The 21,556-nt window shown below is 33.5% G+C and overlaps 1 long non-coding RNA gene across 8 annotated transcripts in view; it reads right to left on the reverse strand.

Moving 5' to 3' along the window:
• The window catches only part of LOC109447544 (uncharacterized), a 659,535-nt gene that overhangs the window by 471,595 nt on the left and 166,384 nt on the right, over nt 1-21,556 (reverse strand). For all 8 annotated transcript variants that reach the window (XR_012494223.1, XR_012494217.1, XR_012494213.1 and 5 more), the window contains one exon: nt 4,327-4,387. This is a non-coding gene — a long non-coding RNA (uncharacterized LOC109447544). The remainder of the gene's footprint in view (nt 1-4,326; nt 4,388-21,556) is intronic.

Here is a 21,556-nt window from a genome sequence, read left to right on the forward strand (position 1 = left end):
ATGAATTATTTGCTGGTATATTATACAATAATTTTGTATCAAATCAGAATAATCTACTTGTATTATATAATAGTTACAGTTCATTATGTTTCTTAAATTCATACTCAGGATGCAAACCATTGTTGACTGTAGCCTCCACAGATTAAGAAGCAGTCAATCTCAGAGTATTAAACAACTGTAACTATTATTCTGAGTAAATTTCTGATATTTCAAGCCTCAACTTATCATTCAGAAAACATAGTTTAGGTTAGATCAGTTGTAAGTTACACTTATGGATCGCGTTTCTACGGTATTCCCCTAGTATAAAACTTTAGTCTCCTGTAAGTTACCACATTAAACAATATCTCCTTAGTCGGACCCACCCAGGACATCACAAGCTCCTGCTTATTACAAACCTGAGTCTTCTCAAAATAATGATCAGCAACATTGGTTGACTACCCACCATGTGTCAAGAAATGCTCTAAATATAATATGAAGAAGCCAAAATATACAGTATTCGAATGTGATTGGAATCAGGGGAGGAGGGACAGGAAATGACAAATAAATTAAGAAGAGATAAATTTGGTACTAAGGTGTAAAGAAAATCAAATGGCACTTTGAGGAGTGGGAATTTTCCTTTAAGGAATGCAAAGTTATCAAAATTTTTGAATGGGTGACTATCATGATCACATACAAATTTTAGGAAGTACTCTGATGGCAGTGTTGATGGACAAGAGAGGGAGAAATATAGAGATAATTAGAAGCTTATAAACAAAATCAAGGGACAGTTTTTGTGGGTCTAAAACTAAGGTAATAAATACAGAGGTAAAGAGAAGTTTGGGATTAAATGTAAATATGTAATCAAAGGAATTTTGACAAAAGTTTGTTAAGAGTAGGACAGAGTAAAAAGTATAGCTAAAATTGTTAATTCAATAAGATTGCATATTAAAGCCTATTAGGTTTGTAGCACAGCTTACTACCAAGCATTAACCAGGATAGGAAATTGTAGGATGCACAGGTTAGAGATAAAGACTGAGATTATTAAAGTTTTGGGTATCTTCAGGTTATCAAATCAAAGATACACTAATGCCAACTGGAAATACTAAACCTTGGGAGGGTTCAAGCATAAGATGAAAATCTCTAAAGCACAGAGATTAAATGTTCTAGTCCTCCACAGACAGCTTTTTCTACTTCTTAGCATAGGGCCTAAAATACAGTTGATTTTAATAAATATTCGATGGATGGCTGGATGAGCACTGAATATAAAATTCTGGCATAAATTTATATTGACTTTTAAAAGCTATAGCAAAGTTGTTAAAAAAAAAAGCGAGGAGCAACAATAATAACCACCAGACAAGAAAGTCATTAAACTTTACATGTAAGAGGTTAGCATGACACAAAAGTACTGAGAAGGAAATCTGATGGAGAAAATGTCGTAGATGAAGGAAAAGTGGAAGACAATGGAAACAACCCTGGGAAAGAACGAGAACACTGAACGCTTTTTTTAAGACAGGAGGGTATTAAAAGTCAGGTTCCTAAAAGGGGCAATACTGAATCTAACTAGATTCTTGGTTCTTCTCTCTGGCCCTACTGCTTCCCCTACTGCAGTTGTTCCTCCACATTCACAAAAGACTCATCTTCCTAAGTGAGATTTACTCACGTAACTCACCAGCTTAAATTTGGTAGCTTTATCCCTAGAGTAGAAATCCAAATGGATTACTTGGACTTTGTAAGAACTTGCAAAAACTAGCCCCATCTCTGTCTAGTTGACAGAATATAAGAATATGAAACCTGAATAATATGATTACTTATGTTAAATTGATAAAACTATATTTAACTTAGTATGCAACATAGATTATATATTGTTTTAAAATATTCCCAAACATATAAAAAGTTATTCATATTCAAACCTTATTATAAACAACCAAAGGTGAACATTAAGCAATTTTGATAGAAATAAGTCTCTGAATTTAAGAAATGGAGTGAGAAAGAAACTAAGTATTCAGTAGAATTAATAAATTTAAAAGAACGAAAAATAGCTAGAGTAATTAATTCCAGTTTTGTTTTTTTTAACGAACCCATAAAATTTGCAAACTGTTAACATACATAATGAAAAACAGAAAAACACAAAAATTAGAAGTGATAGTCTTTCAAACTAATTCAGCAATAATTTTGCAAACTACAAGACTAAAAGTTATAAATATATGCTAATAAAGTGAGAAGTTTTTCAAATAGGCACTATTGTAGAAAATGTCATATTTAAAATGAACTCAATAAGTAAAATTCCAACAAAATTTAATGAAAACTGGATGAAACAATTTTTTAAAATTGCAAATACCACTTTCAAAATAGATTCTGTTGGCTTATTTTACTAGTGAGTTTTTTCAAAATTACAAATAACATAATTATGTATACAGTTATATGTAACATATAATTATATATAATATCTTCTATAACATACATTACATAATTATAATATATAAATAACATATTATATATACATATAAATGTACCACCACAGAGAATATTGTAAAGTTTCCAATATGACTATAACCTCCTTAACACTAAAAAGATGGCAGCAATTAAAAAGTACTGCAGACCATCTTAACTTTGGAGCATTCTTCCAAATTTCCAAGTAAATAAAAAAGTATTGAACTATAGTATGTCATAAAGGAATAAGCTTCCAGCTATTCAAGGATAACATAACATTAGCAATTTAACTGATCAACAGAGGAAAACCAAATGATCGCTTCAAAAATATATTTATATGCTTCAAGATTTACAGAACACCAGCGAAATTTCTAAAAATCTAATTTAGTTAATTATGAATAGGATAACTTCTTAAAATAAGTGGGGAATTCAAATTTTAAAAGTGTGTGGGATTTTAGAAAGGAAAAGACAAAATTCTCCAAAATTATTATTTGCAGATAACATGACTTTTCACCTAGAACTACAAAAGAACTGACTGAAAAATAATTACAGCTAATAAAGGGCTAAATGTGGTGTCAGGATACAAAATAATACACAAATTAATGTTTTTCCGACTTAGCAAAACACAATTAAAATATAATGGTTAATATAGTATCTAACATTTATGGGCTGGGCACTGTTTTAAGCACTTGATCTGTATTAATTTACTTAATACTCAAGACAACCCCATTAGCTAAATATGCATTATTAGCTTCATTTTGCAGATGAGTTAAGGAAGGCCCAGAGAAAGTACAGGATTTGCTCAAGGTCAGACAGAACAAGTGGAGGAGCAAGGAAGGATTCAAAACCAGGCTTCAGCGTCATTTTGGGGCAGATGGCGTGAACCTAAACTTCACATCATCATCACTCATTTTTTGAATTCCTGTAGTAAGCTATGGGGTAATATACTGAAAACATACATTCACCAGTTTATACAGAGGGTTATGTGATTATGTTTAGATCGTGAGAATATGGTTATTTTTGGTTTCATTTGTATTTATAGTCACTTAATATCTGTCCATTGTGAACAGATCATGTGAAATGAGAAAAGATAATAAAACTAATTTCAAAGTGCTTTGTTTAGGTCATGAGTTCATGACCCAAGTTATTTCAGACATCTCCCTCATAGCCAACAGTTAAAGGACTTAGAGCCCATCTGCTTGACACCAGGATTGTCACAAACTTAAGCAGCAAGTTTCAAGGGGGATAGTGCCCAGTTCTTGCCAAGTGGTTAAAACAAGATGAATAATGACTTCATAGCTCCCATCTCAAAACTTGAGGAAATAAACTCTTAGTGAACATGATCCCGAAAGTAAGGTTAGACCAGTTTACCAAGGTATCAGAAGGTGTAAGTACAGACTTTTATATCATTTTAAAAATATAGATAATTAAGAATCTATTGAAGTCTATAAACTACATTTTTATAATTTTACTATGAGAAAATAAATAACAAAATTATCTGAAAGATAATTTCAAATATGTATTTCTCTCTATAATCCTACTTAAGAAGATATTTTTAAAAGGGGAACTCTAAATAGATTCTTAATTCTTCTCTCCGGCCCTAGTGTTTACAAAATGTGATTCTGTAAAACATGTTTTACAAAACATGTTCGCTAGTAGCAGATGAATTAAATTCCAGACACTTTACCATTATTTTGGATTTTAGAGACAATTGATAGTCTACAAGTTTATATGCCACATATTTATATTCTACCATGATAATTTAAAAATAAAAATACATTCTTTAGTGGTTTTGCTTTTTTAAAAGTACGAAATACAAGTGAAGAATGGTAATTCATGTTTCTCATTTCAATACTCAGAAACTCATATTATTTACTGATGAACAAATATGGTGATATAGTACATAGCTCTACTTACCATTTGAATAGAATGCTTGGAATTTCAACTGAACAGTAATCCCAGTAAAATTCGGGAAGATCTGAAAAGTTAGCATGATTGAAGAGGATCAATAAAACAGATTTTGTACACCATTTTATAATATATTAATTTCATATGATCTTTGACTCAAAATTGTTTCAGGTTTCCACAGGATTCATTCAGACTCGTGATTTTTTATTCCATCTGAATATTGTCTAAACTCAGGAAGTAGTGCACCCTTTTATTTATTCATACACCACCTTTAGTGCTAGGAGCTCCAGCCTCTCTGTTCTCAACCTCAACCTGACCTGCAGGAATTACAATGCATATATAAGAAATAATTCATCCTGAACTCAATACTTCACTTAAACAAAGTCAAGAGACTGAACCACTACGTTCTTATTTTTTTAATGCAAACTTTCTGTGGGCGAAAATTGCCATTATCACAATACCATTTCATTGTGATAAGAGGAAATCTGTATCCTGAATATTTTAAGTCCATATACTAGTGAACTAATTGATAATTTTAGCAACTATATCACTTCTGGAAATATGTTTATTTTAAGGTAGTGATTACAAGGTTATTCAGATGTAATACTCTAATTGCCAAGTACTTTTATAAAACAAGAAGGACCTTCCTCAATCTAAAACATCCTTTGTTTTAAAAGATGAGAAAACCAGACATAGTGAAAGAGAAATGGCTTGGCTAAGATCTCAGCTTAGAGGGACCACCGTGACTAGATGCTAAGCCTCGAGGCATTAGCTTATCTCTTTCCAAGGTATTATTTTGAAACACATTTATTAAGGCTCTGATATATACCAGAAACTGAATTGAGCACTGGATAATGAACAAGATAATGAACAAGACAGGTAAGAGAGCTGCCTTCATAAAGCTTAAATCTAGCGATGTTGATTCATTCAAGTATCGAATATAGTATATTTGCATCCATATAAATAAAAAAGAATGCAAATATAACCAAGATACCAATTTCTAGAATGCATTTCTATTATGAGCCACTTCTGGTTTCCAATGAATATTATTTTTTTAACCTTGGGAATATATTTGACCTGAAAAACATTTAGCTAAACATTTGAATATCTTTAACATGTAGATAGACATTTTATGCAAAAATAAATCTTTCAAAACTCAAAAGGAACAAACATTTTTTCTACTGAATGTTTTAACAGCAATCTTTTATTTGCATATGATCTGAATCTGTACCAACTTCCAGACTCAGTGTGAAGCTTAAAAACATGATGTTGAATTTCTTTTTGGGAGAAGTGTCTATTCAGATCCTCTGCCCATTTTTAATTGGTTTGCTTATTTTTTGTTGTTGAGTTGTATGAGTTCTTTACATATTTTGAATATTAGCCCTTTATTGGAGGTGTTGTTTGCAAATATCGGCTCTCACCGGTTGGTTGCCTCTTTGTTTTGTTGAAGGTTCCGTTTGTCGTGTAGAAGCTTTTTCATTTGATACAGTCCCATTCATTTATTTTTGCTTTTCCTTTCCTTGCCTTTGAGGTCAAACTCATAAAATCCCCTCTGACCCAAGGCCCATAAGATTAGTGCCTATGGTTTCTTCTATGCAATTTATTGTTTCAGGCCTTATATTTTGGTATTTAACCCATTCTGTGTTAATTTTGGTGTATGGTGACAGATGGCTCTCTTGTTTCATTTTTTTTGCAGATAGCTTTCCAATTTTCCCAGCACCATTTACTAAAGAGGCTTTCTTTACTCCATCATATGTTTTGGATCCTTTGATGAAAATTATCTATCTATCTATCTATCTATCTATCTATCTATCTATCTATCTATCTATACATACATACATATGAGTTTATTTCTGGATTATCAATTCTATTCCATGGGTCTCTGTGTCTATTTTTATGCCAATACTATGCTGTTTTGATTATTGTCGCTTTGTATTATACATTGAAGTCAGGGAGTGTGATACCTCCAGTCTTGTTCCCCCCCCCCCTCAGAATTGCTTTGGCTATTTGTGTGGGCTTTTTTGTTTTGTTTGTTTGTTTGTTTGTTTGTTTGTTTTTTGTGATTCCCAAGAAGACATACAAAAGGCCAACAAATATATGAAAAAAGGCTCAACTTCACTAGCCATTAGAAAAATGCAAATCAAAACTTGTTGCCACGTAGTAGCCTACACATCTGTCTCCTGGTACCTGCCCCTAAAGAAAGGAGAGTCTGTAAGACAGAGCCTTTCAGGGACTTTGCTTCACCTTTGTGCTTACACGTTATATCTTCCTGTTTGGCCCCAGAAATATAGCTGGCTAGTCAAAGATGGGTATGACGCCCCATGTGGAGGAGGCAACCCAAGCCAGACACAGCCATGTGGGGACTATCTGGGGAACTTGCGGGGTCGATAGAGGTAGGCAGAGCCCCCCACCATCCCCCGTGCTAAGGAGAGCCTCTGCCTCTGTGGCTGCATTCCTTCCCACAACCTGCAGGGGAAGCGATTCAATGATGTGTCCTCCATCTATTCATATGCATAAAGGTTTTGTCCCTTGGGGAAGTACTTATCCTGAGATTTAGATTCAGCTGACTGCCCGCAAGGGTGATTGGCTTAAATCAGTTTTCTATTGTAATGTATGGGATTCACAGATATTGAGATTGACAAGCTTTACTTCTTTTACTTTCACATCTAACTTATAAAAGCCATGCTTTGGCCGATAGGGGCTCAGTCCTTGAGGCTTGAGTCCCTTGACCCTGCTAGCACGCTACTTTTGTCTACTGTCTTTCTTAACTTTGTGCCACCCTCCTCGCTTCCCACTGCTCTTCTTGTGCTGGATGCGACAAAAACTATGATGAGATATCACCTAATACCTGTTAGAATGGCTATTATCAACAAGACAAGTAACAACAAATATTGAAGAGGTTGTGGAGTAAAACGAATTCTACTACATGGCTGGGGGGAATGTAAATTGATACAGCCCTTATGGAAAGCAGTAAGGAGGTTCCTCAAAAAAAGTAATAATAGTATTATCATATGAGCCAGCAATCACTCTTCTGGGCATCTACCCAAAAAACATAAAAAAGTTTATCTGTAAAGATATAAGCACCCCTATGTTCATTGCAGCATTATTCATGGTGGCCAATTCATGGAAACAACCAAAGTGGTCTTCAATACATTATTGGATAAATATAGCGTAGTATATATACAGTGGAATATTAGTTGGCCGTAAGGAAAGATGAAACTGCCATTTGCGACAACATGGATGAATCTTGAAATAATCATACTAAGTGAAATAAGTCAGATAGAAAACGTCGATAACCATATCATTTAACTCATAGGTGAGATATAAAACTGAATGCAACAAAGGAACAAGACAAACAAACAAAAACTCAGACACAAACAACAGTTTAGTAGTTACCAGAGGGTAAGTGGTAGAAGAAGGTAAATGGGATCAAATATATGGTGATGGAAGGAGAAGTAACTCTGGGTACTGAACACACAATGTGATACATAGATGATGTATTACAGAATTATACATTTAAAACCTATATAATTTTACTAACGAATTTCAGCCCGATAAATTTAATAAAAGTTATATAAAAAAATTCAGAGCAACAATAACCAAAAATAAACCAAAAACAAAAATAAAAACCACCATGCTGTTGAAATGAAAAGTTCCACATGTGCAAATGAGTAAATAGATTTCACATGTAAGAGCAAAATAGACCCTGAGATCTGTTAGCCAATCACTTAACTACTATTTCATACTTAGCACTAAGTTCAGTGTTCTGCTTATAGGAAGCATTTGCAAAATACAATGACCTAGTTTAAACATAAAAAGTTGAATTTCTAGACCTCTAAAGTACTGTTCTCACTCCTTCATTATTCAAAAGGTTGGACAAGTAAGTTCGTGAACTTTCCACCATGTAAGCACACCGTGGAAATTTAGAGAACTTATTTGTCCGGCCTTCATAAGTAATTATTTTCCCATTTAGTTTCATTATCTTAATAACTTTGGAAATATTATTTTAGAATGATTTTCACATGAGGCAATTAGGATATTTTCTGCATTATAAAATTAGCCATAAAACATGGAAAACAAAGAACCCAAAACAACGTACTAAACATGAACCCAAGTTCTGCCTAAAGTTACTGTTGTCTAAAATTAAAACCACAGAGAGATATGCAGAATGTTTAATAAGTGTAAAGTGATTATTGGGTAGGTTCCCTTGAGATAGACAGTCCAAAGCCTACTGTCGCAAGTCACTTAGAAATACTTCTGTTTTGGCACAGCAAACCTTCAGATTCCCCACAAACATCCTTAATAAAACATTCAATATACTGAAATAGCGAATCATTTCACCAAAAAAATCAACTCGTAGAATGGATCCATCAGAGGAGGCCTGAGGACAAACATTCCCTTCATGTTAAAGAAGAGGTGACAAGCCCAGAGCCACTCCATACTTGATTATTGATAGGACTGAAGCTGGTGAACACTCCTTAGTTCCTAGTTCCATGTCATAATTTCATATCTAAGTTAAGAGAGTTTCTTTTATTTTCATACACTTTGCCTAAAAAGAGCATTTTCTGGCAGATATTTTCAGAATAAAACCCTGACAGATATAATGCATAATAATAGATAAGATATTATTACATAAATAATATATCTATATAGAAATATCTGAACTTGAAATCTGTGTCTTCTGCTTTTAGCGACCAACTCAATCATATAAGGATATTATCTTTTCTGAATTATGACATGTAGAAATTATAATAAATCGCACCACCAAAGTTATAACCACTATCTTTGGCCAATCTCATCCTACCTTCCTTAGAAATCTCTACAGATTTTTCTGAAGTACTATTTCACTTTAGAATGAAACTTAGTGCATTCTTCATATCTTATTGTCCTATGTTACGCTCTTATCCCTAATCACTGCCATTATATAAATCTTGGTCTTGTGATTTGAAGTTTTCAAAATATCAAATATCAGAGGATTCCCTTTTAATTCTTTTTTTTTTTTTTTTTACTTAAAAATATCACTGATTTATATCCTTGAAACAAATGGGACATGTATGAATATTAGCTGTCACTTGCTTAGGAAAAAAGTCAAAGTTTGTCTTTTCTAAATATTATCTTACTTAATACTGGAAATTGAGGGGTCAAATAAAACATAACTGATAGAAACAATGTTTTCCTCCCATTCATTTCAAAACAAGGCGTTATCTAGGGGTCATATGTTTATAACAGAAACAAGCCACACTGATGCTGACTATATTTGCCAAAAATCTATCAATTACTATAGGTTTGAAATAAGATGATCAATTTATTTTAATAATGGCTTTGCTATTATAGAGTTAGAGAAAGGAAACTGGACAATTCTCATAATGATGACAGTGGCCATCATATACCACATACCCACTATGAGTTATCGAAGACTTTAAACTAGAGTGTAACATGATTGAATTCACCTTTTTATGACATTTATTCTGGCTGCTTTAGTGGAGAATAGATGGGGGAGTAGGGGTGGAGTGGCTCTAGATAAGTGGGCAAAGAAGTTAGAAGGTTGCTGTTATAATCTGGGCATGACTTATTAATACTTTCAACCAGAATGCAGTAGTGAAAATGGACAGAAGCAGATGTAGTTGGTAGGTTTGGACAATGAACTGTGGGAAAGAAAATTGAGGATGACTCAGATTTTTGGCAAGAGCAGGAGGTAGACCCCAGTGCCTTCTATTAAAAGAGTGGATCTAGAGAGAAACCGATTTGTACATGGTGGAACAGAATGGAAAAGAAGACTAATATTTTGGCCACCTGTCTTTGTAGATTTAAAAATACTAATTCTATAGATCATGGCAAACAAGATGTCCTTTGAAATACCATAACTTCTACTTTACCAACCATAAAATTTCCTTGATAATAAAGATCATAGCTCTGCATTTCTGCTGCACTGTGTTGAGGTGCTTCATGAATAATTCTCATATCTTCTATATTCTTGGTCCCTACCAGCTCCTTTTGCAGAAATCATTAATAACAATCATGTGTCACTTACTTTGACATCTTTCTACCCTGTGAACCTCTCTAGTGAATGTCCTCCCCTTTCTTCCACAGCTAAGTTCCTCAAAAAAAGGACATGAACCTGGTTCATATGAACTCTTCCATTTATTTTTAATTCTACTGTGCCACTGAGTGGATGCTTCTACTTGCACTACATTACTGAAACTCACCTCACAAAGGTCCCCAGTTAACTCCTAATAGCAATACCTCATGGATTTTTTTGGTCAGCTCCTTTACTGACCCTTCCTCCTCCTCTTAAATGTTATTTTTATGCACATTGCTACCCCTGATTTTTTTTTTTCCTGTCAACATTTTACCTTGAGGGATCTATTTATTACCTGCTGATGACCAACAAATTGCTATTTCAAATCCACTCCTGTATTCTGACCTGTACATTCACATATGCGGCTGGCTACTTGGCGTCTTCACCTGGCAGCCCTGTACACACTTCAAGCAACACATGGCTAAACACTAAGCTCCTTACCTTTACTCCCAAACCTCGCCTCATATTCTTATTGGTGGATAGTGTCACCATCTACCCATTAACTCAAGATAAATGCTTGGGAATCAATCCATGCTACTGCATTTTCCACATCCTCCAAATATTGTCACTGACACAGTTTAATCAATACTACTTCCTTAGAATATCCTGCCTCAAAGCCTTATGGCTCCATCCCCACCACTCTGGCCTTATTTCATGTCTTAATATTACCTAAAATGAATCATTTTAATTTCCCTTATTGTGCTTTTCCCGTTTGTCCACTGCACTGCTGCCAAAGGTCTCTATCTAAAATGTGCAGCTCAGAAAAGAAATCAATGGAGGATCAGGTCCAAGATGGCAGATTAGCAAGCAATAGTGTTACTCCCAGCTCCTAGCCTGGTACTTCCTGAATAGTCCCCGCACTACAATGCCACTGGAATGATTTTCAAATACAAAAGACAGGAGAGGCATTTTGGAAATACATTGCATGGGGCTCAGTGCTTCACTGAATTTCCCTTGAAATCATAGATAAGTAACTTAAGGTTTTAGGCTTCAGCTTTCTCAACTTTAAAAATAAAAGGAAGATGGACAAAAAAAACAAACAAAAAAAAACAAACAAAAAATGTGCAGCTCAGTTGCACTCCTGCTGAAAACCCTTTAAAAGTTCTTCACTACCTAAACAAAAATGTTTAAGGACTTTAGCATGGCTTCTGATGGTTTCTAAGATTTGTTTTTTAGCTCCTTATCTTCATTCTTATTTCTCACCGAAGTTTGTCTCCATGTTTTAGCAGTAGCATGTATCAGATCTGTTGTTTCATGCTTTTTTTTTTTCCTCCTCTCTAACTGCTTCATTTCAGAAATATGTCCCTATCTCTGCCCATGAATAATCCTGTTACTTTCCATTCAGATTTCACTGGAGCTTTCACACTTAAATGAATGTTTCCTCATGGTCCTGGTGGAAGGAGTTCTTCTTGGTTATTTTACCCCTGTTTGTACAAAGTTCTCATATAGCAACTCTAATACTTTATGGAACTCATTGATTCACCTGTACCCTCACTATACTGGTCTTGTCTTGATAAACCTATGAATATGATTGGTGTTCAATAAGTGATTGTTACTATTCAAGACTGAAGAAGAATAAATTAATTACAGAATAAATGATTTATACCAAAGCCCTACTAAAGAAACCTAATACTTATAAGTAACTACTAAAATACTTCATTATTTTCTAATCCCATTTAAAAGTAGAGCCCAAGAAAATAATATAACTATATTACATACACAGCCTAGTATAAAAAGAACAGTGTCAACATAGGACAAATCTATTAGGTCAACTATTGACAGACATAAGCCATTTCATGGACTTTGACTACAGCCAAACTTGAGAAAACAATTCCAAGTTAAACTTTGAACTTCAGAATTTAGGGAGAAAGAAAGCAATCAAAATAAACTGCATATTCAGTTTAAATTCAGTCGTCACTATTTCTAGACACAGCTTAAACATTTGTTAGCTGTCTTGTTTCTTATTGCCAAAATTAACCGTAGGTAAGGCATATGGATCACTGAAGGTCTTCAGCAAAGAGTGATTTTTTTAAAAAAACACATGTAATGGTATTCATGTGGTTGAGTTAGAACTACACATATCCAGCGGGACAGATGGAAATGATTTGTTCTGGAAACCATGATGGTTTCATTATTTTATCATTTTTACCTACAACAATAATCCAAATGCAGTGCATATGAGGATTCTCAGACCCTAAAATACACCGAGACTTATTTGAATCAGAATGCCATCATGTTATAGCTATGAAATTTGGATCTGAAGTTTTCACACTATTTATTTTGTACCTTTATATTAATTACATGTCTCCTACTATGCAGCATTAATGTATTTTAAAAGGTAAAATAATTTACTAAAAACAAACATTTAATCTTAATAGATTAAGTGCAAATAAAACTTCCTTAAAAGTCTAGTAGTTCATTTGATAGTAGTTTGTAATTTGTTTGTCATTTGTGCATATCTTGCTTTCTATATTTTATATTTATTGCCATAGTATAAAATAAAACACTCACTTGTAGGATATGGGTCTTCATTTCCTTGTTATCACCTCACCTAACTCATCCTATTTATTTATTTGGAGTATACCAAATAAATGTGGAATGATGAAAAACAAATATTGGTGTTATAGCTATATTACTGTAACTACTGGAAGGAAATAAAATGGTAAAGAGCATTATGGTATGAAGTTTCAATGACCAAATGTATGCTACCATTTGGTTCACACATTTTATTTCAGCCACGCCTTAAAGATTTTCCAAGGGAAAATACTAGGTGTGAAATATGAGAATGAAAGAGAAAAAAGTTTTCTATATATTCAAAAAAGGGCTTAAGAAAAGGAAATAATTGAGAAATACTTTCAGAAGTACTATATAAATATTTTAAAAAAAAATTACCTCCTCTCAAACAGAGTATTAGTGAAGAGACGGCTAAATAATTCACTTAAAGGAGATATAAAAAACAGGAAACAATTATTCTGTGATTAAAGATATCACAATCTTATAAATATAGTTTCAAATGTGGTACTCGCCTCAAAAATGTCATTTAATCTATTTTATATTCTCTCCTTTAAGATGAAAGAGGGCAAACTTATCCTTCCACATTTCTTGTGAATTAGTTTTCAAAACCAGTTTTAATAAAAACATTCTTAAAATGATGGTTCACATAGACTATTTCATTTAATTTTTTCAACAGCCCACCAGGGTACGAATTATTAGCCTCATTTTACTGATGATTAATGAGGCTCAGAGAAGTTAAGAAACTTGCCTAGAGATAGCCTGCCACACACTTCAGAGCTGGAATTTGAATTCCCATTTGTTCTCTCCAGATTTAACTTTTATTTTTTTTTTTTAATGCTGCATGGCAGTTGCTTTAAAATCCTTATATCAAAATGTCATAAGAATGAACATAAATACTTTGCATTCATAGTTTTAGTTAGCTTTTATTGATCAACATAATCATTCTCATTTGATATGTAAGGCAGTATTTATAAAACATGTAAAGACTGCCATTTAATAAACCTAGTTATACGAATTTATCAGATATATCACATTCTTCCTATGTGATAGGAAAGATAAGAAAGCTCTGAAAGGAGTTCTTTATTATTTCATTGTTGTTGTTGGGTTGCTGTAGAAAGGGACATTCCCAGTAATTAAATAGCAATCAGGCACTTAAAGACAGGCTGATCTCAGTACTGTATTTACATAAAGCAGACAAAGATTGTATTTTCCATTCTGTGGTCTGGACACCTGGTGCACAAACTCCAGCAAGAGGGTCAGCATAATTGAAACCATCCTTAATGTGCCTGTCATGTAAACAAGACTTTGAATTCGGAAAACTCTATGTAACAAAAGAAATAAATGTGTTTTGTTTTTTTCACATTACTATTAGGAGTGCCAATGTTTCTGTCTTTAGTTGCATGGTTTTTGTGACCATTTCCATAACTTGTAAATAACATTCCTCACTTAATAAAAGTACTTTGCATTAACAAGACCTAATTACGTTATGCAAAAGCCATGGGGATAATTATAGTTCATCCAGACATTCTTAATGTATATTAGTGGAAACATGTTATACAGGCCTGATGAGAAACTCACATATCATTATCCAATCTCAACAGCTGCTCAGTTCAGTCTTGCTATAATCAAATCTAAGTTATCATCCCATCATTTCTAACGTGCCATGTTCTTCCACATTTCTACTGATTTAAAGATACATTTTAAGTCATCAGATCTAAGGCTTTGTACTTTAACTAAATGTGTTTCACTAAACCAAACATGTCATTTTTCTAACATAATTTAAGATTGCACTATATACATATTCACGGTTTAATTTAACTAGCATATATTTGCTATCTACTATGTCCTCAGAGTTAATGGAACTAGGGAGGCTATGGGTTTTAAAGAACCAGCTATATATTAATTAGCAGACAAATCCCACCAGGGAGAAAATAATTTCACTTACTGTATATGTCCTATTTCCATACCTCGATTTGCCCAGTTTACTTAAAATGTCAAAGTTTCAACTTATACTTATACTTATTAAGTGATACGGGAAACATGGCTTTTTAGAGCAATATTAAATCTTTACTAAAATTAATTTAGCACTTTGTCCAGCTGGATTTCCCTTATCCAAAGAACTGGTATTTCCACCATTTCCGTTGGAACTTTCCTCCAATAACTGAACAAATTCATTGCTAGATAGATTTTCCTGCTATTCAGTTCATCTTCTTCCTGATGCTTATTAAGCTAGAGACAGATACTTTAGATCTGTAGGGTCAAAAATTAATTTTGCTTTGTTTTAACAATCTGGGAGAGTCAACAGTCATTTGTAAATTTTCCATGAATAATAAGCTTGTTCTTATCTGTGAACTGTCAACGTTACTGTAGCCGTTTTTGAATGATGGCAATATTACTGCTTTTGAGAAGCAATGGAAAAATTATAAAAGAGTAGTCAAAACAGTCAATCTTTTTTATATGTGTCAGGAAACTTCCATTCTCCCTCCCTGGGGGAAAAAATTGCAGGTGAACCAAAATCCTACCTTTGCATAAGAACCAAAAGATACATCCCACCACTAAAAGGAGTTGTAAAAGGATAGGAAAACAAACCAATCAAACCAAACACAAATGCACACATATTCTTATTCAGCTTAATTAATATTTTCATTGATGACCCACCAATCAATTCCTTTACAACTTTCAAAACACCGGACAAAGTTTAACTATTCTCACTTTAATATATGCCTATAATTCTTAATTGGGAAATGTTTTATATTAATCATAAATATTTTGGCTTCTTCATATCAAACCTATATGAAATTCACTTTATTTTATGTATCAAATTGCTATACTACTCAATGTACTTCACCAAAAGATTTACCCAGTTGTTATGCACCAAAACTTAGCTTCAGAAGTTATTTTTAATCCTCACTTTCCATTTTGTAATTTTTGCTGTTTTATTTAAATGATAAGTTATGTTTTCTAAATACTTAAACATTCTGTATTATGATTTCTACAGAGTAGGGAAAATGGCGATGAAAAATAAAAAGAAAAGAAAAGAGAAAGAAAATTTAACTAAGAAACAGAAAACATTTCCCTCTAACTACATACTATTTAAAAGTCAGTGGGAGTTAATCTTTACCTGATTTTTAAAAAAATATTGAAAGCGTTCTTACATATGGTTGTATTTGAACTCAGTAAATAAACTTGAAGAAGAACACCTAATTACATATTTCAGCCTAGTCTTCCAATCAAAGATTCTAGTTCATGAAATAACTTTGAAGAAATTCCAAAATCAAACACCAAGAGATTTGAAAAGCATTAATGGATGATTTTATGTAACGTGGTATTATACAAGAATTGCAATTTGTAAAAAAAAAAAAAAAAAAAAAAAAAAAGCAACCCTGTGGCTGCAACAAATTATAGCATAAAATCTATTTCTTTCTTTCTTTATCCTTATCACTGTTCCAGTACTTTATTTTACTGAAATGCAGAAACTGTATCATTCTCTCAGGTGGTGAAAACAGAGATTGGTAACAAGACTACTTTAAAGAGCTATGAGTGATCAGAAAGAGGTAACATAGGCCATGGAGATCAGATCAGTGGAGTTAAGCCATCGTAGTATGAAAATACTGGAGAAGAACTCGGGAGTATTTTATACTTCTCTCTCTGAATGCCGTAATAATTGTTCCTTAGAATACCTCTGTGTTGTAGATAGAATGGTTATAATGGATGAAAATTAAGAACTTACTTTGTGGCAAGACAGAAAGCTAAGCTAAACTCTTATCTTCTGATAACTAATCAGTCCTTTTTTCTGCTTACTTTAACGTCATTCTCCCTACTGTGAATATCATAAATGAATGGGAACTAATAAATGTAACTCCAGATACTTTTAGGATGGCTGTCCCTCTCTTTTTAATATTGTGAAAATGTATCCATTAAAAGGACGGCTACATCTTAGATCAAATCATTTTAAGACCATATAAATACTACCCACTGTAACTGAAATCCATGTGAAAACCATCTTATTAGATGAAATTTTTATTCTAATTAATATACTTTCATTTGAATGCTGCTATTGTACTGTATTTCCAAATGGCAGTCTTAACTTAAACATAGCGTACAATATGATTAATGGAAGTAAGGTAATTTCTCTGAAAGTTGGAATAATTTTAAGTAAATTATTGATCTAACAGTAACATATTAATTATAATACTATGGTTGTCATCTAAACTTTGTTACCTTTTCTCTGCAGGAACTGATGGGGGTCTTTTGTTTTGACCTTAACAAGGGTTAGACTTTCTTCTTGGAGGAGTAGCTTTTTCAGTAGCTAATGAAAAAATATTCTTAGGGCAGAACACCTGGAAACCAGGCTTCAAAGATTCTACATCAACACTATTTGATGTTTTACATCTGGTAAATTGTTGCTAGCAGGTCTAATGGGAGTTCAAGAGGCTATTTCAGTCCTTAAACATTTAAATACTTCCCATGCATCATAAAAATGGGGAAAAGTGTCTCTCAAAACCCTCATTCCCAGAGAGCTTTTTAAGTAATGAATATTGTTAAAAGTGCAAAGGAGACTTACATGTGCACTTGAGAAGAACTCTAGTATTACCCTTTCCTTCGCTGAGGTCTAGTAGAATTAAAAGGACACATGAAGCTTTCAAACTCTTTAAAATGTATTTACCTTTCTTCAAAATTTAAAAATATACCTATATTCTGATGCTGTCTAGAAGAGAATTTAAAGTGAAGATTTTGGTGACGGGAAGACAGTTAAAGAGAAAAGGAATATATTTTCCTGGTTAGAGCCTAAAAGGAGTGGGGGTTCATCTATCTTGTGTTATTTCTGGTTCGGAATTTTTTTTTTCAAAATATGGTAATTTGTGGATACAATATAAGATGTATCTGTTACGCTTCTATGAAATTCAAGCCTTCCAGAGAGGTCATTGCTCAAATCCAGAAAAAAGTTCTTGCCCGAGAAGTTTTTAACAGTTCCGTGGCTAATGAAATCAACTGTTAAGTGCTCTTTGGAACTCAACAAATAATTCCTAAGGATTAACAATTGAGAACATTCTGTCAGTGAAATACAAACTCTCTGGATTACTCACCAATGTAAACAATCTCAAAGTCTTTTTAAATGTACTTTTTCAAATGTTTTGCCTAAGTGTTCTCTCATTTCTATTCCTGCTGCCTTAGCTCAAGTAGCTCCCCATGGCTCCCATCCCTAATTTCTTCCCATTCTAATGTGTCCAGAATATTGCTTCTTTCACAAGCATATGCTTCAGATTTTGAAATGGCTCCTGAAGTATAAACAGTATTAAAGGCCTGTCAGGTGGTGGTGCCAAAGCATCTCTGACATCTTTATCTCTGTAACTATCATAGACTCTCATTGCTAGCCATTTGATAGCTACTTGTCATGTCACTTTTCATGCAGTACCTTCCATTTCTGCCTGATGGTGACCCCCTAAACGCTTCAAGGTCTGCTTAAACGGCTCTTCCAGGAAGTCCTTCCTGCATCCCTCTAATACAGAACCTAATACATGTGGGATTGCATTAACATTTACTTATATATAGTTCTATCTAAAACTTTTAGAAGGGAAAAAGTGTGTCTTGGTTATAGATGTATCCACCATAATGCCTGACTCAGACCTTTGTACATACAACAAAACTGCATTATCTGATTTAGGGTTGGGACTCTTCTTTTTGAGGACACAGATAGACGACATTTACCAGATTTACTTGAACATGTTATGCTCATGTGGCTGAGTTCTGAAGAGCAAAATATGGATGGGATTGATCATTCCACTTTCACGTCAGGACCATGAAATCCTTCTATGTGTAAACTCATAATTTGAGGCTGTGAGAGTTGATATTAGTGAAACTGCAAGAAGAACCCAAGTCCTTGAATTAATGAGCAGAAAACTACCCAAGGCACACTGCACTGGACTATGCTCTAAATTCTGAACTTCTAAGATGCTGGGATTTTATCTATTACATCAGTGAATGTAGGCTTACTAGCACAGTTCTGCTGACTGGTCAGCCAGTTATTACAGTGGAGAATAATAAATAATGCCATCACGGGGTGTGGATGGATTTGCCTGAATGACCCTACCTTGACTCACATGGCCATCTTGTCTTTTCTCCAGTGCTGAACCCATCCCCATGCTGCTGCTTGGATCTAACGGTTTCTCCATTTAGACATTATTACACTCCTGGGATTTGTTACATCTGTATGGGATTGGTCTCCAGACCTTCTGGCTAGAACTGAATCCATTTGGCTAGACTTATTAATTCTTAGCCATATGTCCCAATCATTCCCATCACTCAAGGCTAAGCAGATGTTTTACTCTTCAATAATGTTTATTCTCAATACATTCAGATTGTTTTAACTTGGTTTTGTACTTCTATAATATTCATTTGGTAATGCTTTATACTCTGAATGAGTCTTAACATTCTGCCTTTTTTTTAAAAGATTGAAAAACAATAGTTAGTTAACCCTCTCTAATGCCACTCAGCTACTGGTGAGCAGGAATTATGTCAGATGTTTCTTTGTGCATCCCAGAGTGGCTGGAAAGAGATGAGGGATGTAAGGAGTCTGTTTCTGGGTTTCCATGTGGCAACATGTAGCATCCCTTCCCTTAAAACAAGGTAAAATTTTTATGTTAATCCCAAAGAGTTAATCCAGATCAATAGTTATTATTTGCAACATTCTTTTAAAACGACATATAGTATCATTATAAGTGATAGTCACATTTTCTATAAAATGAAGTGAACTAAAATGATACAAGAACTTGAGAGAGGCAACTTTGTCTTAGTTATTTTTGCCTGCTTGTGTCTAGCAAGAGAGGGGAAGATTAAATGCTCCAGAATTTATGGTGAATGCAATTTTCCCTATTTAAAACATTGAATCCCACAGGCTTCAAGGCATTAAAGAAGGTCAATCTCCCAAATTGTTCTAAAATATTAATATTATTTTGAAATTACATGATTTATTTATTTATTTAGTTTTAATAAAAGTTTATTGGGGTGACAATGGTTAGTAAAGTTACACAGGTTTCAAGTGTACAATTCTGTAATACATCGTCTATATAGCACATTGCTTGTTCACCACCCAGAGTTACATCTCCTTCTATCAACATATTACACATTCTGATTCTTCCTTTTTAATGCTGTGTCCTGGGATTTTCAAAGCACAGAATTCATTTAGTCCTGACCTATTTCCAAGTATTTCAGTATCTTATACAAATGAAATATGAAATACAACATTCCATAATATATATGTGTATCTATCAATATGTGTGTGTGAATCAAGCGTCAATGCTGCCTTTCTCCATTTCTGTTTATAACTATTCATTTTTAATCACCCATTGAATAATTAACTTGATTTAGTAAATTTATAACAGTGATTAAAAGGTTAATAACATTTAGTAAGCATTGATCGTTTTTGCTATCCACAGGAGAAAAGAATTCTCAATGTTGATTAAGGTGTTCTAAACTGAGATGATTTGGGCCATATTCTTGTGACATTTTCCCCTATGTAATTTCTGATGCATAAATAGTACACATGACTATTGATTGTAAAAATCTTCTACATTGTGTTGTGATACCCTGCCTTCAAGAGCATATGAAATCTGATCTTACTGATTTACATGTGACTGACAAGAAATATTGATTGAGAAGATGAGAACAATAAGAAAGCCAATTATCAGTGTGCGTATAAGATATCAGAATTTAACATAGATAAAAATGGATGTTAAAGAATACTATATTTAGTTTTGAGATTTAAGTGTTTACCTCTTCTTTGTTGAAGATATTTTACAGAAATGAGAGTGACATTTCTGCTGACAGGAAGAGTATGTCAGCAATGCAGAACAGTGTAGGAGAAACTTACAGCAACTAGAAATGGCGATACAAGTGGAGGAATGAGAGAAAGATTGTGCGTAGATCTGAAGGCAAGCAGGAATTTCACTATAAAGTAACTAATTAGGAAATAGGAACGCAGAAACTGGCTTCCAGAAAGAAAGGTAAGAGAAGCCAGAAAAAACAAATTAAAGCAACGGAAGGGCCAGAAGAAAATCATAGAGATACTTTTGTGCTCTTAGAGGAAAGACAAACCAGTAAATACAAATATTCCTATTCCACAGAAATATAAATACAAGAAAGAATAGACTTCCTTGGAAACAAGTAAACAAACAACAGCACCTCAAAATGTCTAAGGTAGATACATCTTGGAGTAATCTGAGAATCAGAAACTATGAATAGTTTTATAAAATAAAAGATAAAAACTAAAAGGCTAGAAAAAAACAGAAAATATCATAATGCCAACGTATTACTTTTGAAAGCGAAAAAGTCTTGATAACTCTGGCTATGGTTGCTCTATATCTAATGTCATTCTTGATTTAAAAAAAGGTGGGAGTGGAGCTGGGAATATGCAAATATCCAGATAAAAAAGGCAAAAAAAAAAATAAACAAATGGAATCTAGTTATAAAAAAATATATCCTGACAAGACGGGCTAACTGATCTATGATGTAACATCTATGGATGAATGAAATATAAAAGATGACGTAAATGATGCTAAAATTTAGTAAATCAATAAATATAAACTGTATGCTTTTTCACCCAGAATTTTTTTTTTCCTAGTTATTCCATGAAGTAAAAACAGTAAT

Source organism: Rhinolophus sinicus, linkage group LG01 (genome assembly GCF_036562045.2).
Source record: "Rhinolophus sinicus isolate RSC01 linkage group LG01, ASM3656204v1, whole genome shotgun sequence".
In the NCBI taxonomy this organism is placed as follows: Eukaryota; Metazoa; Chordata; class Mammalia; order Chiroptera; family Rhinolophidae; genus Rhinolophus; species Rhinolophus sinicus.